Raw genomic sequence first — 13,787 nt, forward strand, 5'->3', positions numbered from 1 at the left:
GATTGGAATTTAAAGACACAACTCTTCACCAAGGGTTTTAATCACCAAAAGGTAAGTAACCCTTCATTTGAAACCTCTTCTCTCCTCACTTTTCAGGACCAATCACGTGTGTCGTAACCTGTTTTCGTCCGAGTACGAAATATTTATTTGGCGGGAAAATTGATGTGAATAAATGGTTTTTGAAAATAATTTGGGAATCACCATCGGCCTTTTGGGTCAGGTAGGTCGAATACCTAAAAATTATTTTTTAAAAGAGTTTTAAGAAAACATCAATTAAAAAATGAACTGATCTGCGTTTATAACCAAAAATTCGTTCTTTTTAATAATAAAAAGGGATTCGTGGTCGGTTACGTTTAGGGAAGGATTAGCACCCCTACAACGCCCAAAATTGGTACTTTTTAATTATAAATTGTCTCTATTATTACAAATTTAAAAATTTAATATATATTTAATTTATAATCCTATTATTTCAAAATTATAAAAAAAATATTTAAAAATATCGGAAAAGGACTTCTAGGTGCCTTAAGACAACTCTTTTTTTGATATTAATAAATATTAATTTGAATAAAATTAAATAATAATTTTTTATAATATTTAATTTTAAAATACCAGAATAGGACATCCAGTTGTATTAAGACTGCCCTTTTCTTCGATATTGACAAATAAATGTTAAAATAATTTATTATATATATATATATATATATATATATATTATATATATATTTATGACTACATAATAATAATAAAAATATTTAAATATATAAACAAGTAAAATTAAAACCATAAAAATACAATTAGAACTATATATTTTAAAAGCAGTAAAATAAATGAAAAGATTTAAAATTAGTGACTAAATTATAGTAAAATTAAAATTAAATACCTAATTCATAATTAATCAAAATTATAGGGATTAAACATGCTATTTTCTTATTTATTAATTTAGTGACTAAAATAAAATTATATAAAATTCGGATATTAGAATAAAATAAATTAAAACATACTATTCAGATTAAAATATTAATTATTAAAATTATAGGACTAAATCTGTTATTACCCTAAATATATTATTTTAATATAAAGGACTAAAATAAATAAAATTAACATTAAAGAACCGAATTAAAAGGATTATAAATTGATTTAGTGACTAAAATGTAAAGTTTACAAATTAGGCTGACTGCAAAAAGGATTTAACTATTATTTAATTACACAAATAGCCCTCCCCGAAACAACGTCGTTCGGGAAGGGCTATTTAAAGCCAAAATCGGCTGGCCCGAAGGGCCAGCTTCATTTCTCATTTCTTCCCTCTCTCTCTCTTCTCTGAGAGAGAGAAAATTCTCTCACTTCTCTCTAAAACAGAGAGAAGCTATCCGGCCGGCTGCCGCTTGCCGGCGTTCTTCCGCCGCCGGCCACCGCCTTCGGTGGCCGGAATAAAATTTTTTTTATACTAAAACATAGATTGGACCGTCCTAATGACGGTTCCGATGGTCTTTCCTTTTAAACGGCTCCCGATCGGAGCAAATCTAAGAAATATACCTTCGATTTTCGAAGGTTTTGGTGAGGTCCGGCGGTCGTGGCTTCCTCGGTAAGCTTCTCTTCTTTCCCTTTTTTTTTCTCTGTTTTTTGCTGGGGGTCCCTTTTTCTTTGCAAGTTGGGTGATGGCTTTATAGCCATCACCGGCGTCTGTCTCGGACCGGTCCGAAAGGTGGAGTTCGGTGAGTCACCGAGCTATGTGGTGACTCACCCCTAGAGCTTGCGACGTGGGCGGCGGGTGTTGAAGCAGCAAAGCTTCTGGATTCTTCAACGAGGCGGTGGCGCCGTGGCGTGGCACTGGCAGCTGGGACGTGTCCCTAGGGTTATGATACCCTAGGGTTTCCTTGTTGGGTATTTCTGGACCGTTGGATCTTGCCAGATCCAACGGTGGCAAGCTGAGGCGGTTGGGAGAATAGGGAAACCCTAATCTGGTTTAGGGTTTCCATTGGGCTTCTGGATATGGGCTACCAAGTTTGTAATTGGGCCTCAATTTGGGTTTTGTAATATTAATAAATAATATATATTAATAATAATAATAATAATAATAATAATAAATTTTAAAATAAAATAAAAAAAAATTGATGTCTACAGCTGCCCCTCTTTGCTCATCCTTGTGTTAACAAGAATAGAGCAAAGACGAAAAAGACAATAATTTTTTTCATTTGGCTTCCCTTGATTATGATGGGAATGTTGAAATAATTCTTCTTTGGGATTAGCTCTTCTCATTACGAACTTTTCCACTGGGGATGATGTTGACCTATTTCCTTCTGTGATAGAGTCATTCAAAAGGTTGAATAAGTTCTTCTTATTTTGAACTTCTTCTTTCTTTTTCAGATGAGTTTTTCTTATTATGAACTTTCTCTGGAAAGGTTTATGCTAATCTATCTGCTTCTGTGATAGAATTATGCAAAAGGTTGAACAAGCTCTTCTCATTGTGAACTTCTTCTTCCTCTTCAAATAAGTTCTTCTTATTATGAACTTTCTCTGGAAATGTTGATCCATCAAGTGATGAATTTGAACAAAAGGTTAAACAAGTTCTTCTCATTATGAACTTTTTCTTCCTTCTTCAGATGAATTTTCTCATTATGAACTCTAACTGGAAAAGCTGATCCATCAAGTGATGGATTTGAGCATAAGGTTGAACAAATTCTTCTCATTATGAATTTCTTCTTCCTCCTTCAAGTAATGAGTTCTTCTCATTATGAACTCTACCTGGAAAAGTTGATCCATCAAATGATGGATTTGAGCAAAAGGTTGAACAAATTCTTCTCATTATGAATTTCTTCTTCCTTCTTCAGATGAGTTCTTCTCATTATGAACTTTCTCTGGCAAAGCTAATCCATCAAGTGATGGATTTGAGCAAAAGGTTGAACAAATTCTTCTCATTATGAATTTATTCTTCCTTCTTCAGATGAGTTCTTCTTATTATGAACTTTCTCTGGCAAAGCTAATCCATCAAGTGATGGATTTGAGCAAAAGTTGAACAAGTTCTTCTTATTATGAACTTCTTCTTCTCTTCAGATGAGTTCTTCTCATTATGAACTCTAACTGACACTGTTGATCCATTGAATGATGGATTTAAATCTTTGCTAAAATCTTTGAAATTCCTGTAAAAAATTCAACATGGATGAAAATGAATGAAAATGCACCTATTTTTGCAAACACCTAAATATGATGCATGATTGTTAAGTTATTTGATTTCAGATTTATGAACTGAATATTTCTTCAGTTGTAGAAACCCAATAAATCTTTCTTCTTCAAATCAGAGAATCTATCATCTTTGACAAATGTAGATGTAGATATAATGTCACAAAACCTCTTGAGAATAAAACTCAATAGTATAGGCTCTTGAAAAGCTTGCATTCATGCAACATGTTAATTCTGATAACAACTCATCTGATTATGAAGTGATCTTTCAAGATGATTTCACAGATATCGATAGTTCTTTTAATACCGAGAAATCTTGAATTCTGATTCTGATAACAACTCATCTGATTATGAAGTGATCTTTCAAGATGATTTCACAGATATCGATAGTTCTTTTAATACCGAGAAATCTTGAATTCTGATTCTGATGAGGAGAATAAACTGTTATACTTGACAAAAATGGGATTCTCAGAGGCTGAAGCTTCAATAGCCATGGAGAGATGTGGTCCAGATTCATCAATTGCAAAATTGACAAATTTTATATGTGCTGCTCAAATGGCTAAGGTTACTGACACATTTCTTCCGGTAAAAGATGGGAAGCCATTATGCAATGATCCCAATTACAAGAAAATGCGAAACTTGGGCTATGATTTTTGGGAAAGGAATAAGCAAAAGAAGCTTTAAAAGAAACTTCTTAATGAAGATGATCATGCAATTCATTTTTTAATTCCAAATATTGGTTCTGGGTTTTATATCAAACCAAATCAGAGAACTCAAAGAACACTTCCAGAAGATGCTATTAGCACATTCCTCTTCCAAATTCAATAACTGGTTCTGTTGTTCATACCAAACCAGATCAGATAACTCAAAGAACACTTCCAGAAGATGCAATGAGCACATTCCTCTTCCAAATTCAATGATTGATTTTACCAAACCAGATCAGATAACTCAAAGAACACTTCCAGAAGATGCTATGAGCACATTATTCTTCCAAATTCAATGATTGATTTTACCAAACCAGATCAGATAACTCAAAGAACACTTCCAGAAGATGCTATGAGCACATTATTCTTCCAAATTCAATGATTGATTTTACCAAACCAGATCAGATAACTCAAAGAACACTTCCAGAAGATGCTATGAGCACATTACTCTTCCAAATTCAATGATTGATTTTACCAAACCAGATCAGATAACTCAAAGAACACTTCCATAAGATGCTATGAGCACATGGTATTTGTTCCAGTTAATGTTTGGACTGAGATATCACAATACTTATTCGATGTAAAGCCAGAATTTGTAGATTCGTAGCATTTTCATGCTACTACACTGAAAAATATTCATAATTCTGCCAATTAAGAACAGATTTTCTCTTATTTTGCTTCCTCCATGTGCTGATGCTTTTCCATTGACAAAGAAATGATGGCCTTCCTGGGATCCAAGAACAAAGTTGAACTGTTTATAAACATGTACATGAAGTGCCAAATTGACAGAAAGGATCTGTAAGGCTCTTGAAGCTTATGACAATGAGTCACATTCGAGTGTCCAGAAGTATGTTCTTGATGAGTGCTGAAAATGGAATCTAGTATGGGTTTGAAGGAATAAAGTTGCTCCACTTGGATCTGATGAGGTGGAAATGCTTCTAGGTTTCCTAAAAACCATACACAATGATCTGTATAGAGACATGTTCCATGGTGGTATCAATGTCCTGTCTCTTTTCTCTGGGATCATGATGCAGAAGTTGCCTTTTACTGTCTTGGCATACTTTTGAAAGCAGATGTGCAAGAACTGAATGATGATCGATTGGAGCAATTGATGAGTAGATTTGTCGAATTCGACCTTGTTGTCGGTAGCATCCCGTGTAACAATCTTAATGGAAGCAATAAACATCATCATGATGAACTAGATTTTTGTTGGTGTATTTACTTGTAATGATTGCTACAACGAACTATCTTTTCTACTGCTCCAATATACCCCATTCTTTTTGAATCATTGTATTTCATGCCTTTAAAAGTATTAACATAAAGTGATATTCAGAAATCTTTAACTTATTTCAAAATTATGTTAATCCATAAAAGAATAAATTGAATTTTTGAAAATAAATTGAATCTCAAATAAATTGAACTTGAAATAGATAGAATTGTATTCAAAGTTATGACAAGCATAAGAATGATAAAAATTTAAATGACTCAACAAATTATTAGCATAAGTATTTCTAAATTAATCAAATTGACACAATTTAGAGTAATGATGTAAACTTTTGTCTGGAAGATCTCAAACGTTGTCAAAATGCTTGTAGATGTGAAGTTTCTCCCAAACTGTCAAAATCTTAAGAGAGTTCAATTGCCAGATGCCTAATATCAACATGCATTTGAGCCGCCCTTTCAGGTTTTCAACTCAAATCCTTCCTTTGGTTACAAGATGCCCTTTGCGGGTTTTCACCTTGACCCCCCTTTTTTCTTTTTTCTTTCTTTTTTCTTTTCTTTTTTTTTCTTTCTTTTTTTTTCTTTTTCTCTTCAAGCATAATATTTCTTGACAGAATCCGAGTTTATTGGATTTCTCAGAATTTTTCCATCCATTTCTGCCAAGATCAACGCTCCTCCGGAAAAGGCCTTTTTCACAACGTATGGCCCTTCCCAATTAGGCATCCATTTCCCACGAAATCTTTATGTATAGGCAAAATCTTTTTTAGTACTAGATCACTCTCTTGGAATTCTCTTGGATGTACCTTTTTGTCATGAGACTTCATCATCCGTTTCTGATACATCTGTCCATGGCAAATAGCTTTCAATCTTTTCTCCTCAATAAGGTTCAATTGATCAAATCTAGCTTGGATCCATTCAGATTCATCCAATTTTGTTTCTCTCAAAATTCGAAGCGATGGAATCTCAACTTCAATTGGTAAGACTGCTTCCATCCCATAGACTAAAGAAAAAGGCGTTGCCCCAGTAGATGTTCGAACAGTAGTTCGGTATGCGTATAGAGCAAAAGGTAACTTCTCGTGCCAATCTTTGTAAGTTTCAGTGGTCTTTTTAATGATTATCTTGATGTTCTTATTTGCTGCTTCAACTGCCCCATTCATATTTGGACGATATGCCACTGAGTTTGCATGTTTGATCTTGAACTGTGCACAAAGTTTGGTCATCATTTTGTTGTTCAGGTTCAGAGCATTATCTGTAATGATCCTTTCTGGTAGGCCATACCGGCAAACTATCTCTTTCTTTATGAATTTGCAGACTGTGGACTTCTTAATATTGGCATATGAAGCAGCTTCAACCCATTTGGTAAAATAATCAATTGCCACAAGGATGAAGCAATGTCCATTCGATGCTTTTGGTGTGATTGCTCCAATGACATCTATTCCCCACATAGAAAACGGCCATGGTGTTGTCATTACATGTAAAGGAGATGGGGGTACATGAATTTTGTCTGCATATATCTGACATTTATGACATTTCCTTGCATAATCAATGCAATCTGTGTGCATGGTAGCCCAATAGTATCCATATCTCATTATTTTTCTGGCCATGGAAAAACCATTTGCATGTGTTCCACATATTCCACTGTGTACTTCTTCAATGATGTTTTCTAGCTTCGCTGGTATTTAAACATCTCAATAGCATTTGATCATTGCTTCTTCTATACATAATCTCTCCATCAAGAAAATATCCAGCAACCATTCTTCTCAAGGTTCTTTTATCAATTTCAGATGCATTTTGTGGATAACTTTGATTTTTGATATATTGCAGAATATCATGATACCATGGTTTACCATCTACCTCTTCTTCCACACTATAACAGTGTGCAGGAATTTCATATACTTGCATTTTGATTGGCATCATATCAACTTTCTTAGTTGCCTGAAACATAGCAGCTAATGTAGCCAAAGCATCTGCCATTTGATTTTCTTCTCGAGGGAGATAATTGAAGGTAACTCTCTCAAATTCTTTCACTAATTCGAGGGTAAAATTTCGGTATTCCAACAATTTGGGATCTTTTGTTTCCCATTCTCCTCGCAATTGATACACCACTAACGATGAATCTCCATATATTTTGAGACATTTGATTTTTCTTTCTATAGCTGCTTTCAATCCCATGACACAAGCTTCGTATTCCGCCATGTTATTGGTGCAAAAGAACTCCAGTCTACTTGTAAAGGGATAATAAATATTTTCTAGAGAAATTAACACTGCTCCGATTCCTCGTCCCAAAGCATTGGATGCTCCGTCAAAGTAAAGCTTCCAAGATGCATATGCATCATTTGTTCTGACTTCTTTATTCATGGATATGCACAACAAATCTTCATCGGGAAAATTGAAACTCAAAGGCTGATAATCATTTGATACACGACTGGCCAGAAAATCAGCTATGACACTTCCTTTTATCGCTTTTTGTTTTGACATATACAATATCAAACTCAGATAATAACATCTGCCATCTAGCCATTCTGCCTGTCAAAGCTGGTGATTCCATTAAGAATTTCAAAGGATCAAGTTTTGATATCAACCAAGTATTATGGTATAACATATATTGTCTGAGTCTTCGAGTAGTCCACACCAAGGCACAACATAATTTTTGTATTGGTGGATATCGAATTTCACAATCAGTAAATTTCTTACTCAGATAATAAATAGCTTTTTCTTTCCTTCCAGATTCATCATGTTGTCCCAGTACGCATCCCATTGAATTTTCAAAGACCGTCAAGTAGAGAATTAATGGTCTATCAGGCATTGGTGATACTAAAATTGGGGCATTGGATAAATATTTCTTAATAATATCCAAAGTTTCTTGATATTCTTCATTCCAGACTTCAGGATTGTTCTTTTGAAGTAATTTGAACACTGGATCACATTTGTCAGTTAATTGAGAAATGAACCGAGATATATAATTTAATCTTCCCAAAAAGCCTCGAACTTCTTTTTTTGTATTGGGTGGTGGAAGATCTTGAATTGCTTTTACTTTATCTGGATCAATCTCGATTCCTTTGCTGACCACAAATCCCAAAAGTTTCCCGGAAGTTACCCCAAAAGTGCATTTTACGGGGTTGAGCTTTAATTGATACTTCCTCAATCTCTGGAAAAGCTTTCTCAGATTTTTGAATATGTTCTTCTTCAGTTCGGGATTTAGCAATCATGTCATCCACGTATACTTCAATCTCTTTGTGCATCATGTCATGAAACAAAGTTACCATGGCTCTTTGATACGTTGCCCCTGCATTTTTCAATCCAAATGGCATCACTTTATAGCAGAATGTGCCCCATATGGTTACAAATGTTGTTTTTTCCATGTCTTCAGGATTCATTTTTATCTGATTATATCCTGAAAAGCCATCCATGAATGAAAACCATGCGTGTCCTGCAGTATTGTCTACCAATGTGTCTATGTGGGGTAATGGAAAGCTATCTTTCGGACTAGCTTTGTTGAGATCTCTGTAATCCACACACATTCGAACTTTTCCATTTTTCTTCGGTACGGGAACAATGTTGGCTACCCATTCTGGGTATTTGGCTGCCTGTAAGAAACCTGCATTAATCTGTTTCATTACTTCCTCTTTGATCTGTAACAACATTTCTGGCCTCATTCGCCTGAGCTTTTGTTGGACCGGTTTATATTCTGGATTGATTGGAAGCTTGTGCATCACTATATCTGTACTCAAACCAGGCATATCTTGATAAGACCAGGCGAAGATATCCTTGAACTCTTGAAGGAGATTTATCAATTCTTGTTTTATCTGGATGGTCAGAGTATACCAATTTTCACCTCTTTTATTTCTTCATCTGTTCCCAGATTCACAGTTTCAATCTCTTCTTTGTGAGGTAGAATTTGTTTGTCTTCTTTTTCTACCAATCTTAATAATTCAGTAGGAACTGCATATTCTAGTTCATCCTCACACCCATTGATTTCTTCCAGACATATGGGCTACTCTAAATTTATCTCTTGATTAAATTTAGGAATAAACATGCTATTAACATGGTGACACCTGCAAATTTAAGTCGGACACATTTCCGAAAGAATATAGTAAATTTATGAAATAAATGTAAAAATGTAAGAAAATGTAAAGAATGATTGTCATCTGAAAATTTTAAAGAAAATTTCTTATATTTAACCTAATTTTCTTTACAAGATAACAAAAAGTTTTCATACTTTTGAGCTAAACATAAAGATTAGTTCTGAATATTACTCTGCGTCAATATTAAAAACTATAGGAAGGTCTTCAGTGGTCCAATTGTTGAGTGTTTCTCCAGGAAAACATGGGCGAATCCTATCCAAGTATTTGCCAGTCTTGTTGTCATTCATGATCATGTTGATAAATAATCCATTCATAGCTTCTTCAACTATGTTTTGATCTTTCGTCAACTTTTCTTCTTTAAAGGCTTCAACAAGCTGTTGTTCTACATTAATTGTTCCCCCTGATCTGAATGTGGTCTTCAACTGTGGGAAAAACATGTGTTCCCAAAGGATTTCTTTCCCTTTCAACCTTGCCTTTCTGTCTTCACATCTTCTTTTCATCTCTTTGTTCTTTTGCTGAAAATTGGGCTTAAATCCAAGCCCAAAACGATCTTTCTTCATCTTTATACTTACAGGAACTGAAATCCCTTGAAGATTCTTTCCTAAACCTTTCCCAGCTTTAGCTCCGATGCCTAAAGTTTGTTGTACCGTCATCTTGGTACAATCAGATAATCTGGGATATGGAATTTTGCTTCCTTCTGCAATAAAAGTTGCATTGACAAATTCAAGAGCTCGGAAAGAACATTCAAGAGCATCATCATTGGTTTCAATATATGGAACATCACTTGTTACAGACGCAATGATTTCTTCTTCAGCTCTAACACATATTAGTTGTCCATCAACAACAAATTTCAATTTCTGATGTAATGAAGAAGGAACGGCTCCTGCTGAATGAATCCATGGCCTCCCTAATAAACAATTATATGTAGGGTGGATGTCCATCACCACAAAGTCAATATTGTACACGACTGGTCCGATTAACAACGGTATTTCCATTTTCCCAAGCACCTCTTTTTGAGTACCATCAAAGGCTTGTACTACATTCTGATAGCTCTTCATGTGTGATTTATCCACAGGCATTCTTTGAAGTGTGACTAGAGGCATCAAGTTGAGAGCGGATTCATTGTCAATCAATACTCCTGGCAACACATGACCATGACAATGTGTCGTGATATTCAAAGCTTTTACTGACCCCATTCCACCTTCAGGTATTTCATCATCCGTGAACGTTATGTAATTGTCAGCGGCTATATGTCCCACAATTCTGTCAAGTTTATTGAGGGATATATCCTCATGGATAAATGTTTGATTGAGCATTTTCATCAAAGCATTTCTATGTGCTTCTGAATTCATCAATAGATCAAGAATAGAAATTCTCGCTTGTTGTTTGTGTAGTTGTTCAACCACACTATACTCACTATGCTTCAGGAATTTCAAAAAATTCTTGAGCTTGTTTTTCTGTCACAGGCTCATTGAATGCTGGAGGAGATTCATCATCAAATACCTTCTGAGGTATTACCATGGTTTTTCCTTTTGTTTTCACTTGTTCCGAGGCATTGGATGTTTCGGGAGAGTAACATCTCCCACTTCTTGTAAAGAAACAGACTTCACTCACTGCTTCAGATGTCGATGTTGTATCCAAACTCTGTATTTTCTCTTCCATTTTTTCTAGAGAAACAGATCCTCCTACCATTGAAACATTGGTAGTATAATTCCAAGGTACCCTGCGGGTATCTTTGTATGGAAATGGTAGATGAGTGGTGATAACTACTTTCGGCTTTATTGGTACAGGAATCACCGTAGATGATTTCACATTAATGATCACATGATCATTTGTTCTTTGACTAGGTTTAGAATCCTCTGATGAGCAAACATCATCTTCTTTTTTCCTTGGTTCTTCTTCAAAGAATTCTATCTCTCTGCTATTCATTAATTTTTGCACCAAATCCTTAAACTCAAAACATAGTTGAATTTCATGCCCCTTATCTTGATGATATTCACAATAATTCTTGCCTTCATTATGTTTTGGCCTGAATTGTTGTGGAATTATACCGGCTAAAGAGAGTTGTTGGAATACCCAAACAAAAGGAGATTTAATTTCAGAAATGTCAGTTTTTGCTTTCTTTCTGTTCTCTTCCTGAATTGCATTCACATTTTTATCTCCATGATTTGGCAATGGATGATTTGATGTAGATGGTGAATTGAATTCCAACTTTCCAGTGTTGATCAAATTTTGAACCACCCTTTTGAATGCCAAACAGTTTTCAATAGAATGACCCGTAATTCCTTCATGGTAAACACAGTGTGCCTTTATATCATACCAAGGAGGGAATGGTGGTTGCATGGGAACCAAAGGATAGGGCCGTATGACATCTGTTTTTAACAGCGAATCATAGATCTCAGCATATGGTACTGGTAAAGGTGTAAAAGATAACCTTTCATTTTCCTTTCGAGATCCTCTGGACTCTGCTCGATTAGTGTTTGTTTCCTCTTTCTTAACCCTTGGCTGGGTTATTGTAACACTTTTCGATGAATCCTTGTTGTAAGAGTTTGCATTGTTGACTTCATTCTCTTTTTTCCGGTACATAGGTCTTTTGGAACTAGACCCCTCATTTGATTCAATTTTGCCACTTTTCAAGACATTTTCAATGAGTTCTCCAGAAATGACCAAATCTGCAAAATTTCTGGTTGCATTCCCTATTAGATGATTTAAATAAGGAGCTTTCAATGTATGGACAAATATTACTGTGGCCTCTTTTTCTGACAAAGGTGGTTGAACTTGGGCTGCTGTGTCACGCCATCTCTGGGCATATTGTCTGAACGTTTCGTTATTCTTTTTCTCTAAATTTTGGAGAGTCCATCTATCAGGGACCATGTCTGTTACGTGGCGGTACTGCTCTAGGAATGCTTTAGCCAGATCTTTCCAGGATCTAATGTTGGCTTTGGTCAATTGAGTATACCATTTTAAAGCTGGTCCTGTCAAACTATCTTGAAAGCAGTGAATTAACAATTTCTCGTCTTTCACATATCCTGCCATTCTGCGACAAAACAGAGTGATGTGGGATGAAGGGCATGTAGTACCGTCATATCTATCAAATTCGGGAGCTTTGAACTTGATGGGGAGGATTAGGTCTGGAACCAAACTCAACTCACTAGCGTCAAACCCATAGAATGATTCAGTTATTTCCACGGATTTCATTCGTTCTTCTAAGCTCTTGATCTGTCTGGTCAATTCTTCATTTACTTTTTCTTTCTCATTCAGCTCATTCAAATATGGGATTAAATGCTCAGTATTAAAATCCCCTATCTTCACATCTGATATAAGTGGATTTTTGCTTGAAGATGCATGATCCACTTGTCGATTTTCATGTGATTTGGCTTCTTGAAATGCTGAAGTGCGAGCATTAATTTGTATAGGTGTAGTACCATAGTGATAAATTGGTTCTGGTGGAAAACCTAGAGGATACATAGGTTCTTGGTCAAAAGATACAGGATTTTCATGCATTTTTCCAATGATAGCCTGCCTTTTAAACATGTCCTATATTTTCTGCATCATACTGTCTTGTGAATTTGCAATACTGGCTTCAATTTTCTCCAGCTTCATTCTCATTTCTGCTTGTTCTTTATTATGCTGTTCCTCAATACGTTGTATTTTATCCTCCATAATTCTCTTAGTAGCTTGTCTAGTACCGTAGTGATGTTGTATTTCTCTTTTGGCCAGAATAACTGCGATTGAAAAATCTTTTGATATTATTTTTTTCCAAATTTTAATTAATGAATTTTATCTTAATAAAATAAAAAAATATCCATAAAGAAAATCATGAAATGAATAATGAATGTATGCAAAATGCATGTATGCAAAAAGGTATTGATCCCAAAAAGTTAACTGTCATAGAACAACTTTCATCGGCATACAAAAGTTTCTTTATAATAGTTCATAACTACAGATAAGGCGTAGCTTTCCTATTAAGCTCTATAATTTCTTTCATTAACCATGACACATTCTTTCCAAACTTAGAAACTGGATCAACGTGATGCTCAATTATTTTAGCTTCAACAGCTAATTCCCCGACATATCTAGCAAATTCACTCATTTGTACCATGGCCTCGAATACCATATTACTTCTTTCTTCACTTCTTTCTACATAGAAATCAGTTGACTTTTGCCATTGCTCATTAGTTCCTTCAAGAGTTTGCTCTAATTCAGTGATTCTGACTTGATAATTTTGCAGAATTTTTTCAAGATCTCTAATGTGTCTTTGCAGTGAAGCACTTTCCTCATTACTTTCTTTGAGATCATTAGGTCCTAGACGAACCTTTTCTTGAAATAATGATTCTTCAAGTTGCAAAATGTAAGCGTTAAACTCTGAGTTTTTGTTTCTAGACTGATCCAGATCTTCTTCAAGTTTTGTTCGTGCTTCTTGCGTTCTTTGATTAATCTTCTGGATTTGAACATTCTTGTTTCTGCATCTTTGCATCCAATTGCTAGCCACTTCTTGCTCTACCTCAAGTTTGGTGTTGAAATTCTTTCTTTCCAACTCCCATTTTTCTTTTTCAATATTAAACTCTTCAATCTTTTGGCCCCTGACTTCAAGTTCGGC

Source organism: Hibiscus syriacus, unplaced genomic scaffold, assembly GCF_006381635.1.
Source record: "Hibiscus syriacus cultivar Baekdansim isolate YM2019G1 unplaced genomic scaffold, ASM638163v2 tig00110485_pilon, whole genome shotgun sequence".
NCBI classification, from domain to species: domain Eukaryota; kingdom Viridiplantae; phylum Streptophyta; class Magnoliopsida; order Malvales; family Malvaceae; genus Hibiscus; species Hibiscus syriacus.